This window comes from Ambystoma mexicanum, chromosome 7q (assembly GCF_040938575.1).
Source record: "Ambystoma mexicanum isolate Mex_15411 chromosome 7q, UKY_AmexF1_1, whole genome shotgun sequence".
Classification (NCBI taxonomy): Eukaryota; Metazoa; Chordata; class Amphibia; order Caudata; family Ambystomatidae; genus Ambystoma; species Ambystoma mexicanum.
The window spans coordinates 156,699,982-156,716,265 of NC_090941.1; the positions used below are offsets into that span (position 1 = coordinate 156,699,982).

Genomic DNA, 16,284 nt, shown 5'->3' on the forward strand with positions numbered 1-16,284 from the left:
TAGGCAATCCAGCACACCTCTGTGCTAGAGCTAAGGTTACAGCTCAGTTGCAGGGCAAAGCACAAATGAACAGTAGCTCTTTGTTTTGGATTCAGCTCCTCCCTATTCTAGAGATGATCAAAAAGTTAAAGGGATGGTCTAGTAAACATTTTTATTTAAAAAATAGATAGGCCACATAAAAAAAAAAATACTAGCATCCTCCGTTTTATAACTTCCTATGTAAAATTTTGAGCTATTCAAGCTCAAAATTCGAAAAAGCAAGCACAGGGGCGCAGCCATTTTGTGAAATGGAGGCCCTCCTGTGCTGGCTTTTGCTTTTGCGGCACTAATGAAGGAAAAGCCAGCCAGCTGTAGTAAACAAAGTCTACCGCTGGGTGGCTTTCCCTTCATTAGTGCCGGGACTCGGAGGACGCGGACCGGAGACCAGAGCAGGAAAGCTGCAGCTGAATCTCGGTAAGTGCCATTTATTTTTTTTACAAAAAATGAGCACTAGCTGCGTTTTTTTTTAAAGTTTTCCGGGCTGGAGGAGCCCGGAAAACTTAGAAATAAAACTGCAGCTTTAAAAACGTATTTATGTTTGCGGTCGCTTTTGAAGTGACCGCAAACATAAATACAACGTTATTGTGTTGGAAAACGCTGCGGTTTTTCTTTCCAAGTTTCTCAGGCTCCTCCGGCTCCCCACGGGGAGCCCGAGAGCCCCAAATGGAAAAGCAGATTCAGGCAGACACAACGCGGTTTTGCGGAAAACAACCGCGTTGTGTCTGCCTGAATCTGCTTTTCCATTTGGGGCTCTCGGGCTCCCCACGGGGAGCCCGAGAGCCCCAAATGGTAAAGCAGATTCAGGCAGACACAACGCGGCATTGCGGAAAACAACCGCGTTGTGTCTGCCTGAATCTGCTTTTCCATTTGGGGCTCTCGGGCTCCCCACGGGGAGCCCGAGAGCCCCAAATGGGAAAGCAGATTTAGGCAGACAACGCAGCATTTAGCATTTCCCATTTGGGGCTCTCGGGCTCCCCACGGGGAGCCCGAGAGCCCCAAATGGGAAATCAGCTGCAGGTAGAAACACTACGTGGCATGTAAACATAACCGCGTGTGTTTCTGCCTGCTGTGGCTATCACTTTGGGTCTCCGGTGCTCCCAGGGGAGCTGGGAGCACCGGAGACCCAAAGTGATAGCCACAGCAGGCAGAAACACACGCGGTTGTGTTGGAAAACGCTGCGGTTTTTCTTTCCAAGTTTCTCAGGCTCCTCCGAGCCAGAGCCGGAGGAGCCTGAGAAACTTGGAAAGAAAAACCGCAGCGTTTTCCAACACAATAACGTTGTATTTATGTTTGCGGTCACTTCAAAAGCGACCGCAAACATAAATACAACGTTTTTAAAGCTGCAGTTTTATTTCTAAGTTTTCCGGGCTCCTCCAGCCCGGAAAACTTAGAAAAAAACCCACAGTTAGTGATTATTTTTTGTAAAAAAAAATAAATAGCACTTACCGAGATTCAGCTGCAGCTTTCCTGCTCTGGTCTCCGGTCCGCGTCCTCCGAGTCCCGGCACTAATGAAGGGAAAGCCACCCAGCGGTAGACTTTGTTTACTACAGCTGGCTGGCTTTTCCTTCATTAGTGCCGCAAAAGCCAGCACAAGAGGGCCTCCATTTCACAAAATGGCTGCGCCCCTGTGCTTGCTTTTTCGAATTTTGAGCTTGAATAGCTCAAAATTTTACATAGGAACTTTTAAAACGGAGGATGCTAGTATTTTTTTTTTTATGTGGCCTATCTATTTTTTAAATAAAATTTTTTACTAGACCATCCCTTTAAATGCCAAGAGGGAACAGACTTGACATTGACATTCATCTTTAATTGGGAATTTTCTTATGAACAGAAATGCTGCCCTAATGCTGTCGGGTCATGTTCAGTACTTAAGCAATGCACAGGGGCTGCTGAATAAGTGTTTTTTTGGTGGAGGCAGCCATTTTGAGATTGACGGACCTGGAGAGTGTCAGTTCCTCTGAAAGAAGGTGAGGGAATTTTCCAGCACAGGAACATGGAACATGGGGAAATAAGTTTGGTGTGAGGGTGGAGAGCACCCATGGATTTACTGAGAGCTAATCAAGCAGGTAGTACTCTCCTCGGCAGCACCGGAGATTAGGGGAGTATTGGCACCCATGAGCTCCTGAAGAACAGACTCCAAGATGTAGGGGAGCTGAGGTGCTTGTAAGATTAGGGGCTATAAAGGGATGCAGAGGTCGTCTAGGGAGGAGTAGTAATTGAGCTGGAGCCTGCGTAGCATTCTCTGGAAGCACTGGAAAGACCCAGTAGTGAAGCTGTGCTGAGGCAGGAGCAAATGTCTGTTGTTCTGACATGTCTGTCCAAATGAAGGGGGATTGCCTGCCACTACTGGGCTGAGGACCTTTGACACATGGCTTTGTCGTTTTGGACAGAGTTCTTAAGTTCAGTGTTGGCTGTTGGTAGTAGCTAGATTGTCAATTTCTAAATATTTCCATGGGAATATTACTGTGGCTTTGGATGAATGTCATGGGAATTATCCTGTGTGCTGGCCAATTTTCCATTCCATTTTCAAACTTTTATTTGGTTTATACCTTCAAGTCAATCATACAAAAAATGTGTTTCAGTTATAAAACAGAATAAAATTACATATAAAATTAAGGCCAATACACTCATTAAATACAATCAAGCCAAAACAATCCACATAAGCTCCAGAAATCCATCATTTGATAGATAATCAATAAAAGAATGGAAACCAGGAGAGCACTGTCGCAGCCTTGATAAAAATTCAACAATTAGACACATGGTATATTTGTTTCATGGCCTGAGAACTTTGTAACCACACCCAATGGATATAACGGGCAGATGCAAAGATTACCTGGTGGAGCAGACACTGATTCAGAAGCCTCACAGCATAAGTAGAGTAAAGAATCCCTAATTCCTTCAAAATTGGTCTAAAATATATGCGTCTCAACTTTATAATCTTGTCAGCAATCAACAGAAAATGAATTAATTAGCTCCCCCCCTCACCGGACACAAATGTGTCTGCGAGTCCCTTCATGAATAAGTAAAAGAGGCTACTGGTAGTATGCCCAGCCCAAAACGCCTATACAATGATTTTTCAAATGAGGGAGTGATTGTGTCCAAATATGTTTTGGACCCAGACTTCACCCTGAACTCGGGATAATCTGAACCAAATTTAATTTAGCAGCATCTGCCATTTGAATTCCACAAGCATTTCATATTGCTGAGAAGGTCAGGTGATGTGGGTGTTCCCAGAATTCTAGAGCGTCCAGGCACTGGATGGTTTCTTTCACATGACTAAACCATTTCAGACTCTTTCCCACATCCAAAGCCATGATATGAGACAATGCAGCCTGATAGCTTTCTAAATTGGGTGATTTCCTTAATCTAGCCCAGCAAATAACTGGTTTAAGTGTGACCTTTGAGACCACTGGTAACTTGTCAAGTTCCAGGTAAATGAATGCTGTCGGGGCACTAGAGGTGAGTGATACATTTTTTGTTGTAAATTTCCGTTCATAAATATTAATCTTAGTAACATTTATATACCCCCATAATTCTGACTCAATTTTATACTGTTTTATAACTGAAACATATTTTTTGTATAATTGACTTAAAGGTATAAGCCGAATAAAAGTTTGAAAATGGAATGGAAAATGGGCCTGCACACAGAATAATTCCCATGACATTCATCCAAAGCCACAGTAACTTTCCCATGGAAATAATTAGAAATGGACAATCTAGCTACTACCAACAGCCAACACTGAACTTAAGAACTCTGTCCAAAACGACACAGCTATGTGTCAAAGGTCATCAGCCCAGTTGTCGATCAATCCCCATTCATCGGGCAGACATGCCAGAACATCAGACATTTGCTCCTGCCTCAGCACAGCTTCACTACTGGGTCTTTCCACTGCTTCCAATATATAAATCCATACATGTAGATATTGCACCACGACCATGTCTAAAATAGTAAGACATAATGGCCCCATTCAATTTCTCCAAGCTAATTGTGGATTTATTGATCTGAGCAACCCAACTAACAGACTCGTGAAACCTCAGTCCCAAATAGTCATAGTGGCTGACCTGTTCAATCGGAGAGCCCCTTACTTTCAGCTATATTAATCTATGCTTGTGACATTGAGGTTTTAACACCATTGCCGTAGATGTATCGATGTTTAAGCGTAAGTGCAACTTATCGCATTTTGCCAAAAGGATAGATAGATATGGAGTTAGTGATCTTTCAGATTTGTTCCAATCAAGACTGCTTCATCCGCGTAGAATAAGGCATGGCACTTGTCAGAATCCATCTCTGGCCATTCCTGGCACCCCCTCAGTATTGCATCTATTATCTCTTGAATGTAAATATTAAAAAGAAGGGGGGGCCAGTAGCTGGGGGGGGCCAGGAGCTGGTCTATTGTGGAATGATCTTTAGTTAGGAGTTGACCGTTCTTGCTTCATTTATTTTAAATCGTTATGGTTTGAACTGCCAAGTTGCTGATAGCTCTGGCAGCGTTGAATGGTGGCTCTTTTGCCTGGGAACAAGTTGTTTTTAATGGGTTGCTGTGGAGAATGTAGGTTTATCTTGAGTCTTGGAGATTTCAATTTACTGATTTCTTTCATGTTTCTTTCATGTTTACTTTTTGTCATTCAGCTTGGATGAGTGGAATAGGACGATTGGTGTCACAGAATGTATTCCTTTTTTCTGCCACAGCAGGCTTTCATAGGTTGGATGATTACATGTGCCTGATCGTATTATTTAGTAGTCTCAACTTGCCAATTTTCAAAATGTGTTGGGTTTCCACAGCAGGCTGTTATGCAACGCCTTTGTCCCTCATTCCAGACGTTTTGGGATGCTTTGTAGGTGCAAGTGTCCGAAAGGCTCTTCTCATCCTGCTGTCCCCCTATTTGATGTTCACACCAATCCAAGCATCTTTCGCTTACTTCCCTCTACTACCTGTGCCCCACTGTTTTTGTTCTGTGGTTAACTGATACCTGCAAATCCAAGTACTATGATCTCTCCCTGTAGAAAATGCTACCGTATCATTATTTAAGGATGTCTGTGCATGTCCCCATCAGCCCACCCTCTTGTGAAATTCAGGGAGGCTCCCAAACCCATCGGTTTGGGGAGAGAAAACCAGAACGCTGGAAACAAGCAGCGGAACGGCCCTCAGAAACAAATGTAGTTGACGGTTGTCACAGCAGTTTCAGCCTTGCATCCAAATCTGGAGAGTATTTGAATGAGTATATATGGTTCATGGATACAAACCCTTTAATGTACTGGTGAGTGTTGTTAAGCATTAAATGAGCTCCAAACTGAGTGTGCATTATGTACTTAGTGAATCAAGCATAAACCCTTTTATGAGACATAGTTGTCAAATAATAAAGATCTGTAGTCTTATGCTCCCAAAATACTCTTTGATTTCATGCAAAGCAATGCAATCTTCATTGTCGTTATTTGCCCCCACCCCACAGGGGTATTTTGAAATAGTACAGTAGGAATGTACTAATATTTTTTTAAAATTTGTATTTGGTTTCAGAAAACCTTTACAAAAAACACAGAAAATCATAAAAGAATAAAAGGAATATTTCCATTACATTTCAAAATTCATACTTCTAAAATCAATTTATTTCTGTCCACAATTCAGGCACAAAACATACTATTTCCCACCAACATTAAAAGAAAAAAGAAAAGGAAAAAAAAGAAAACAAAAATCATTACAGAAATGTATTATACTATACATAGCGGAATGATAACCTATCAGAAACATATTTTTTTGATTATTGTCCGTTTTTTGGAAAATGTAAGAGGCCATCATTGTAAAATTGTAAAAAAAAGAGCTGGATTACAATGTTGGTAAAATTGAAATAATTCCCCTTTTTAATAGTTTCACGTTGTCTCTTATATCCTTCCTTAATTGAATGGAGCATGCTCAGATTAAAGCAAATGATCTGTTTCTTCTGTGAGCACCTTTCCCTTAGGCACACACACTAATATTTAACAGAAAAATTAAATCCTCGCCGACACTGCAGAGCCTGTCCCCATACTCCTCCAAACCTCATATCGACAATGGACACTCAATATGATGTGCCCAAACATGACAGTCCCGACCTTAGGGGTTGCATCTGTTGATGGGGCTCTCATTTTCTTTTAACCATAGAAAACACAGTACCCCCACCGCACCCACACATTGATTTTTTCATTTCTCTGTCTGTGATCTGCTGTCAGCGACAGCCGAGGTGGTGCAAGCACATGAGCCCACTGACTGTGACTCTCACCCAAAGAGACAGAGAGATTTTTCTATTTTGTATTCTATTCTATTTAGTTGGTTTCAGTTGTTTTACAAACATTTCACAGAGAGAGAGGGAGATGCAAAGACCCAGCTAGAGAGTGAAGGAGGCAGCACAGAGAAAGCGAGAGAGAGCAAGAGAGAGCGAGCGCCAGAGAGTGAGCACGAGAGACCACTTTTAGAGAGTACAGATGGAGATAGAGGTAGGAAGGAGGGAGGGCGGAGAGCACAGACGGGGAGGGCGGAGAGCACAGACGGGGAGGGAGGAGAGCACAGACGGGGAGGGCAGAGAGCACAGACGGGGAGGGCACAGACGTGGAGGAGCACAAAGAGCACAGGAGAGGGGGAACACAGGGAGGGAGTGTACAGGGAGGTAGAGAGGGGGGCACAGAGATTTCTTATCAATATAGGCATCACAGAGAGAGAGAGCTTATTATCAACATGGGCACAACCTCGGCAGCCTGTGTACGAACATCTATACTTATGTCACATTTTACATTAGAGATTTTGTGAAGGGAACATAGACTTGGCAGATTGAACATCCTATGTTTGACGTTCAAAGGTCAAGGACGATCATTTGTGGAATAGAAAATAAGAGCCATTCAGGGATTAAAGTTGGAAATGGCCTCTTGCTTTGCTTGTTAATGTCTTTTTAGTAGTGACTTCACAGGTCTGATACTCTGAAGTACCCCCAGTTACCATATATCACCCACATTGGTCAAGGATGCATCATTGCATTACTGAGTTTGGCACTCTGCAGTGTTTTAGGTGAATGTAAAGGGAAACCATTTGGAGACTGCTTTTAATATTTGTTGAGGTGGGATGGGGGGGAAGAATGCATTTTTAAGAATCAAAGTATTAGCCTGGATCATATCAGTGATTACTGTAAGGCCAGACACCAGGAGCATTTGGATTTACGTCCTCAACTGAGCAGTTTGACTTTAACAATGGCATTGCTTACTGCAGTTTTACTTTCTTTCTGTGACTGTTCCCTACTAAAAGCGAGACCGAGAAAAGTGGTGCATTATGGCCTTGTGTATCATGGCAGTTTTAGAGCAATTTCGAAGCCTCAGTGACCCTAACAATTACACAAGTTAGTTCACTATTGAGCTTGGCACACATCTGATCTTGTACCTACTGTGAGAAACCTGAAGGTGTCTCCTTAGCTAGTGCCCGGGGATCTGTCATCCAGGTGGCCAGAAAATGGCCATCACTATTGGATCCAGTTCCTGGGGGTGGACCAGTGATGGAGGATCACCTGGATGGGGTGGTCCTTGTGGAGTGGGACACCGATGGGTGAGACGCGGTATTCCCCTTCTTTCAACACCTTTTACACATAGGACATTCAAAACCACTGCCCCCCCTTTTCTTACACAAACACTTTTGCACAACACAAAAGAGAATGGACTCACACCAAAGCCGTTTACCTGATATGTCCCAATACAAGGGTCAGGTGAAGTCAGGCAATTGACCAGAACCACACACACATGACTCCCTTTTACTTTCCCCACAGCGATAAAAGGGGGAGCACGAGAGCCCAGTATGAGCAAAGCAGGACGAGATGGCTATCAAGGCACAGCTGTTCAAGAGGAGCAAAATGGCGCATGGCGCAAACTGAGAGGGTGACCAAGAGGAAAACAACCTTGCCCTTTCCGAGCCAGGCGCTTGAGACCTCTGTAGAAGGAATCATAAGACCGCAAACAATATCTTAAGTGTGTTGCAGCAGATGTCAATGGTACACAGAGTGTGCCTACACTGATGAGCAGGACCGAGGGAGACTCCTAGTACTGGCCTTGACTCCAGATGCGAAGAAGGCCAAGCGGTTCATCACAGTCGGTGAGGCGAGGAGAAAACTGAGAAATAAACCAAACTGTGTTAAATTAAAGTCGCAAAGTGGCAAATTTAAAAGAACTGTGAATTGTTGAGTGAAGACAAGCTGCAGAGGGGAGAGGCACCCTGTGAATGCTCACTCCAGAGACTCTGGTTGCTCCAGTTTTAAATGAAACTGCAAATACCAAAAGGCCATAGGAGAGCTGCCAGGACAGGTCAAAGTGGTCATACAGGGGTCGAGCCAAATCCCTGTTCAGTTGAAAGTCTTTGACCGGCAAACCATTGAAACGCAAAGGAAGTGAATCACACATCAAGATAAAGGAAAAGGAATTGTGAAGTGGAAAGATTGTACCTGGCAGAGGGATTCCAATAAAAGGTGCAAGCTCTAAAGTTCCAAGAAAGAGTGTGTTGACAAAAGTTAAACCGGCAGAGGGATGTCCACGGAGAACTATTTAAAAAGACATTAAGATTCGTGAATGCTAGAAAAGCCATAGTGAACCCGGCAGATGGAGGCTGAGATCGAGAGGGGTCGGCGACCGGAAGAGGGGGGACCCAGGGTTGAGAAATCACCCTAAGTGCTACAAGGAAACACACTTTTATTCTGTTAATTGGAAAGCATCAGGTCTTCAAATTCAAGAGACTTTTTTATTGAAAAGTAACTTAACCATCGAAGAACCTGATAGCTGGTACGAAACTGTTGGTTCGTGCTGAGAGAGCTTGAGTGTGTACTGTGCCCAGGAGACACGTCTTGATCCGGTGCTCAAAACGTGGGGAAGGGAGACCCCTGGCAATCACATCCTGACCTATTATTTGTAAACACTTCTTTCTTTATTGAAACCCTTATCCCACACTTTCTATATTTAGTTGTAAGGATTGGCAATAGGCATGCCACCAGTCTTTGACATCATTTCATCATGGGAAGTGACAACAATCAAATAAAATTCCATGAGTAGGCCAAGAGATTAGTGACTTTGAGGTGTGCAATATATATGAATGGTCAATATTATTATACATGGAGCAACTCTGTAGTCTAGCAAACTATAAGTGAGGATATTTTTTAGTACCTAAAGATGCTAAATGAACCACTCCCCTGCACTTCTGTTTTTCTGCATTTGCACAATCCGAATTTCACAAGGCCTAGTAGGACCGTTACTGTTGTATTGCATCCCTTGCTCCCCCCACTCCCGTTGCATTGTGGCGCCTAGAAACATGTTTTGATGTACAGTGTGCCTTATAAATAATCAATCAATAAATAAACTAACCTAACATATAAATTGTTATAGAAACATGTGGCACAAAAAGTCTATGGCTTTAGCTTTATTTTCTTAATTCCGAGTAAAATATTGCAATATCATGCAAAGTATTGTGAGCCTAAACAAATCATTTGTTTTCAAACTGTAGTCATTATCTCACACATCATGATGCACCCATCCCATGTTTTAGCCCCACCTTGCCATCTCCTAAGGGCCATCAGGCGCCCTTGTCAATGACCCACTCATTGCTTTGACTGAGCCATCAAACTCTACTAGCTGCCATTGCAATGCTCTGCTTACATAGAGCATGATGTTAAAAAGCTTTTCACAGACTGCAGGGGGAATATCACACAAAAGTGTGATGTGTGAGCTCTATGAAGGCTTTGATCCTGTGGGCATATAAGCCAAGTAGGTACTTTTTCCCACCCTGTACAAGATCCCTGTGGTGGGAAATTGCCCATACAATCGTGTCAGCCCTGCAAAATATGGGACGGTTGGCCACCCTAAGTAATTCAGAGTACTGTAGTAGTAGCAAGTGCAAATAGGTCAGAAATGGCCAGCACACTTCCTGTGAAGAAATGCCATCTTCATCACCAGAGCTTTTGTGTTTCTTACTGTATACAATGATGCTGTTTTTTTTTTCTCTCTCAGAAAATGAGCCATGCTTTATAGGTCCTTGCTTTCTAAATGCTCCACGTTGAAAAAGGATAGTACAAATGTGTACTCTTTGCTCTACTGACATCCCAGCAACTGTCATGTGTCTTGACAACCTGCCAGCCCCAGAATAACATGTACATTTGTGAAACGGCCTACTCGAATCCAAACTATTCTAAAAGCCGTGGCATGCCTTTAACAGCGGGCACCCTTTCTTCGGCTGGGGCCTCCCTCTGGAACAGCCTCCCTGCCTCTGAAACTTGAGGAGAACCATCTTTGGTTCCGGAAGCACCTCAAGACCTTCCTCTTTTCTTCAGCCTTCTCTCTTCCTCTGCCCTGCTGATCTCTGTTTCTGCACTGGGCACCTGGCCTCCCTCTGAATTCGGGCCCAGATCCCTGGCCATCCAGCTGCATACCCGCACTGCCCCCTGGCAACCCTTGCACTTGGGCCTGTATCTGGAACCCTACAGTCCCCTTACCTGCACTTATTAGACACCTGTTGTCTGTGCTTAATTCTTGCACCTGCCACCTGCTGGCTGCACTACCTGTTGTTGATTTGATCACCTGTTCAGCACTGTCTACTCCTCCCCTACCCCTCAATGTCACTGGGCCTAGTAAGATCATTGTTTTTGGTCCTCCCATGTACCCCACCCTTGCCTTGTCACACTTCGAAACACTTGTGTATGGGCGCGCTATAAATATATCATATCATACCCATGATTGAAATTATATAGGACTGTGTATGCCCAAGGCTTGGTGGCAGATTGGTTAAATATAAGCATGAACCTATATCCGGTTCAATATAGTGGCCCATGGCAGAATACCGTTTTACAGTTCTGTGATGCTGGACAGATAACCCCCTCCAGCCTTACAGATGCCAAAACCCTTTGATGTATTTGTATTATCAACTGGTTTCCTGTGACTAATACAGTTGTCCTAGCTTGTATGTGTTACTGTCTGGGGCTGCCTTTCACTCTCGACTGGTGATTAGGTCCAGCCCTGAGGGATGCATGTGTTCTTTGTTTGAATGGCTTGACACACAGCTTGACACCATAGGAACATCCCCTACCCTCATTGGGTTATAGTGGGAGTCAGTGCTTCAAAGGAAGCTCTGCCAGAGCAAGGGGGAAGTCCCATTAGTGTGATCATTACTTGAGGCTCTTTGATCAGGCAGACATGGGGGCGGGAAAACAGAGATGCTTAGGAGAGAATCTGCCCCCTGAGGAATGGTCCAATCATCTAGGAAATGTTTAGGTACCAATTCTTCCTGGGCACTTAGTCCTCCCAACTTACTGCAGGCTAGGCACTCTGTGAACTGACATCGGTGGTCAAAATGTATGTTCAAACAGCTTCTATTGGTTCCCTACAGAAGGCTTGAAAGGGTCCAGTCTGCTGTGGCAAAATGACTACGTAAGTGGGAAAGGCCCCCTTCTTTTAATCTTCTTGGACCCAAGAAGAATTTCACTGGAACATTATTGGTGCAACAGCCTGCTCAAAGTCCCCTGCCATTGTGCTGAATATAAGGGGTTGTAAGGAAGTAGCCACACCCCCCCACCCCCGCCACTACAGGAGAACATTTAGAGGGACCTGCTGCTGAAACAGTGGTACCAAGGACTCTGCCCACTGGAAGTGGCACACCTAAAGGTGTTTTCTGACAACCCTCCTGCCTGGGAAGGGCAGAAAAAGACTTACTTTTCCTCTGATTCCCTGGGCAGAGTTGAACAGCAACCCAGAATCAAAAGGAGCAGCTTAGGACCCCGTTTCCCACTTTGAACCACTTTTGAGCGAACTCAGTTACTCTACATACATTTCCGAGCTGCTGCAAGACCCCCGAGCTACCTTTTAACATTCTATGCTTTGCGACGAATCGTCAGATGTCGTCCCTTTTCCCCTGGGGGGAGCCCCTGCTCATCAGGCCAGGGAGGTGAGACTGCTACCATATAGTCCTCCTGGGTGTGGTACTCAGCGGGTGGATCGCATGGGGTGGGATCCCCCCAATGTGACTAGTGATGACTATCCTGGAAGAATGCAATAATCCAACACTGCATCACACCTTCACTCGCCCGCCTATCCTGTCCATGCCACCCCTACACCCCACACTTTCTATATGTGTATATGATAGAAAACCCAATCTCCTGGAGAAGTACTGAGATGAGGGAGAATAGGGACTACCTACTTGAAATATACTTAAAGAATGTACATTGTACTGGGACGAAGAATCCCCACTTCAAGCATCCCTAGTGGTTACCGGTTACTTATTGGTCCAAGTAGACTAGAAAAGGAAGAGAGACTCAGAAAGGAGTCCGACCCTCTTGAGAGGCACCACAAGTGGAGGTTCATGCTTGCACCAGGAATAGCTGAGCCTGCAGCTGCTGACCAGGATGAACCTGTTCCAGAGTGCCTATCTGCTTGCCGAAGTACGATGTGCCAAGAAAAATGACTTTTCTTCTGAGGCCCTGGACAGAGTTGCACAGCTACCCAGAATGAAAAAGGAGCAGCCTAGGAGTCCGTTTCCCACTTATAATAATTGTAATTATAAAAGAAAGAGCAAGACAGAAGGCCCAGGTGCCGGAGAGCACTGCACAACACAGGCGAGTAGCTGCGTGCCGCGCGCCTCCACAGAAGAGTAGGGGAGTCGCCTAAACCAGTGCAAGAACAGGAAACGGCTGAGAAGAGCTGCAAGAAAACAAATGGCGAACCGAGAAGAAGGCGAAGAAGATATGAGGCTGCCTGAGACCTTTGGGACACTTGAGAAACCATTGTAAAGGGGTCTGGGACCCCACTTAAGAAAGATAACCATTGGCAGAAGAGTACACCAGGCTATCCATTGAACTGCCAGGAGAGGCCTGAGAAAGGCCTGGAGAAGTAAGACATTCCCCCAACCGCATTGACTTAACAAGAAAAGCCAGAAATAGGGTCAGGGAAAGGAGACATTCCTCCTAGTTTGCTGTCCAAAAGAAGGGAATCCTTCTTCTGGACCCTGAAGAGACGAACCAGTTTTAGTTTTGTTAGAAGTAGGATTTTGACACAGGACAGTGGAATTTTTGTTACGGACATTCTGACACTTGCTTAGTTTTATTTGAGGCAGGGGAAACCCCTCTTAGATTTAGAGTTATATGGGTTTTTAGAGTTATATGGGTTACTCTGTTTCTTTTGGTATGAAATAAGTCTTTTGCCCAAAAGCATGTCTCCTTTGTGTCCGTATCCCCCCTTCCATACCCTCACAGGTTTTTGAACTGTTTCACACCGTCAACTCTACCTCATCTCCCAAGTGCCTTTGTTCCAAACGCCACAGTCGAACTGGCTCACTGTTGCTGTTGAATCAGCGTGTATGACGCCCTTCAGCTGCAGGGGTCTACACATAGCCTGTTTCCAAGCTTTCTCTGCGTCTTGAACCAATTGTTGCTTGTTGAAGTACAGTGTTTGCATCCCTTTGAACTGACTTGTCCATCTCAAGACTGACTCAATCCTCTGGAAAGCACCCAGAAGTTGGGCCCGATTGGAACTGTCCAGTCCCAAGAGGAAGATGTGAAGATATAGACAATGTTTCTGTCCACCTGGCCTCCTTGTGTGGGCTCCATTGACAATTAAGACCCCACTCCCCTACTTTTTAAAAGGCATATACTTAAAATTGAACAATGCTACCAAGTCAATTGCTTGTATTCCCCTGTCTTCATACCCAGAGGGCCCCTTTCAGCAATTGGTATGCATATTCTGTGTATTTCAATTCAGGGGTGGATTGTTATTGTTTTTATTAGTTTGTCTTTCTTTTAGTTTGATAAAGGTCTTGTATTTTTGTTGTTTTGGATGCTCCTTGCTGGCTCACATCCCTGCCGTCAGCTCATGGAACCTGAAAGAGGGGAAAGACCTGTACTATTCATGTTGTGCCGTTTCACCTTTATGATTGAGGTCACAGCTGGTTTAGTAGTAGTGAGGGGCTGAGAAGAAGTTTAGAAACCACTTATCATCCGTGTACTCCTGCACAGCAGAAGGCATTTCCTCACATTTCACATGCTGATCTTAGGTTAATGAAAGTGTCACCTCAGTGGAACCTAGATATTACTGGTGTGCATGTAGATGTATAACTGTTAAGAACTGCTACATTTCCTTTGTATTTATTTTACTGAGGATTCACCAGGTTTCAGACAGAAACATTTCCACAAGCAATCAGCACTCATTGGTGGCAGTCCTGGATAAAGACTTGTACATTAGCGGGCAGGTAGTGAGCAACTGACCAGTAGATGTTGGGGAATACATGGAACAGTATGCAGGGGGTGCAGGGACACAATGATGACAGTTGGTTGAGGGGGACTGGCTATATACAGAGTATTCTGAGCATTGGAGCTAGGTTCAAGGTACTAGGGGCTGGAGTGATGTCGGAGAAACTAAAGGGTACTCCTTTCTGGTTAAGAAGATGGAGATTAAGGGTTGTTTTGAAGAGGTGGATTGATATTACCAAATGCTGGCATGCATTAAATGATTAACATTGCAGATCAAGTGTGCACTGATAGTGGGGTGGTAGGCTACTAGGTGGGAGAGTCTTCAAGGAAAACAAAAAAATCAGTAAACAATGTAATGAATAGAAAAGATTTTCCGGGTGTGTACTGTCGAAGATTATCACAGTTATGTGGACTGTTAAAAGGTTAAATATATGTCATGTTTAAAAAGAAATATTGTAACAAAAAAAACACCAGTTGTTTCTAACACTCAGTTAAATGGTCTTGCCTAAAAAATACGTCTAACATATTTGGATACAAGTAAACAAGACTACATGGTTTAACTGTAATTCAAATTAAAATACAATGGAACACCTTTTCTTTGACTGTAGGTGGGGGTTGTTAAACAAATTGCACTCTCCTATATTGTAGGCACACTTTATTGGTTTAATGTAGTGTCAACCGAACGTTTTTATGTATCTGTGCTCAGTTTTACAAAATGAACAGTTCACAATATTTATAGCAGTAATGGGTAAAGAAAAGGTGTGACGTTGTGAACTTTTAAGCACACAAAATCCAAGTGTTTATCTTTTATTGGCGTAACTGATATTATGCTGAGATTGTAAAATGAATAGGCTTTTTAAGTCCCATAGACTTCAACAGATGGTGGTCACACGAAAAAAGGAGCAACACAATCAAAATCAACAATGCTGAAAATATCTTTTACGTATCAAAGAGAGAAGCTTTCTTTTAAACTCCATTGGCTGCAGGAAAAAGTATGCAAGGCATTCACTCCACAGATGTCCCCCTAATCTACAGGCAATACATTTCTGATAAGAACACACGCATACTTCAACCCATTGGAAAGCCGCTCTCAACTCCACTTGTGCTGGAAAATACTTTCAGCAGAACCATGTTATTTACTGTGATGAATCCTCACAGAATCCCTGCATAAAGTGTCCTCCCAGATGGCCTGGGGAAGACAGACGCTTCCTGATCCTAACCCTGGGATCGATATTAGCTGGGTGGATCACCTGGGAGGCCAAGACCCCCAAGAGAACACGAGGGTCTGGGAGAGACGCGGTACTCATCTTTGAAGGATGAGATAGCCATGATGCCACAGTACCTAATTGCTTGTTGTCAGAGTCGATTTTCTAAAGTTATCCAAAATGTTGATCATGGCAGCCATTATGGTAAGAGTAATAATCAGCAAAAATAGACGGACCTAGGCTGTTGAGCCTTCGATGTGGGTGGCACACCCTAAATTCCACGTTGCGGTTAGATTTCCTTGCGATAGCAGTTAAGGTTTCTTCGCGTGCTTTTCTTTCAAAAGGATACTCATTAGTTTGTTTTATTTTCTGTTCATAAAGTTTTAATTGTCAAACAAATATATTCAGTGCAGATGCAAATCGTGCCAATGCATTTCGGACTATTTATAGTCCTTCGTCAGGGCCTGTGATTCTCGTCCGATCTGTACACTGTCATATGCAACAAATGATCATTATTGTATTCAACCCAACATAAATCATCATCAGAGTTGTTATTGCATAACAACAAGCCAATCCATCCATTAAGGAGCAATATATCCATCATAATTCAAATAAAATGCAGAAGCGTTGAGCCACAGGACAAATCAACACCAGCAACATGTAGGGAATGGGAAAGACAAAGAAAGCATGGAGAGAACATGGAGAAAAATGTTAATCAGATCGGTAAACTAGCTGTTATTCCGTGCAAGTGGCCATACATTACACAATGGGTGGTACAGCATGCTCACTCCAAAGTGAGTAAGAAGTGTACTGACT

The 16,284-nt window shown here is 43.8% G+C and overlaps 1 protein-coding gene across 1 annotated transcript in view; it reads left to right on the plus strand.

Moving 5' to 3' along the window:
* CFAP47 (cilia and flagella associated protein 47) overlaps window positions 1-16,284 on the plus strand; it is a 3,369,192-nt gene that overhangs the window by 1,121,477 nt on the left and 2,231,431 nt on the right. The window lies entirely within an intron of this gene.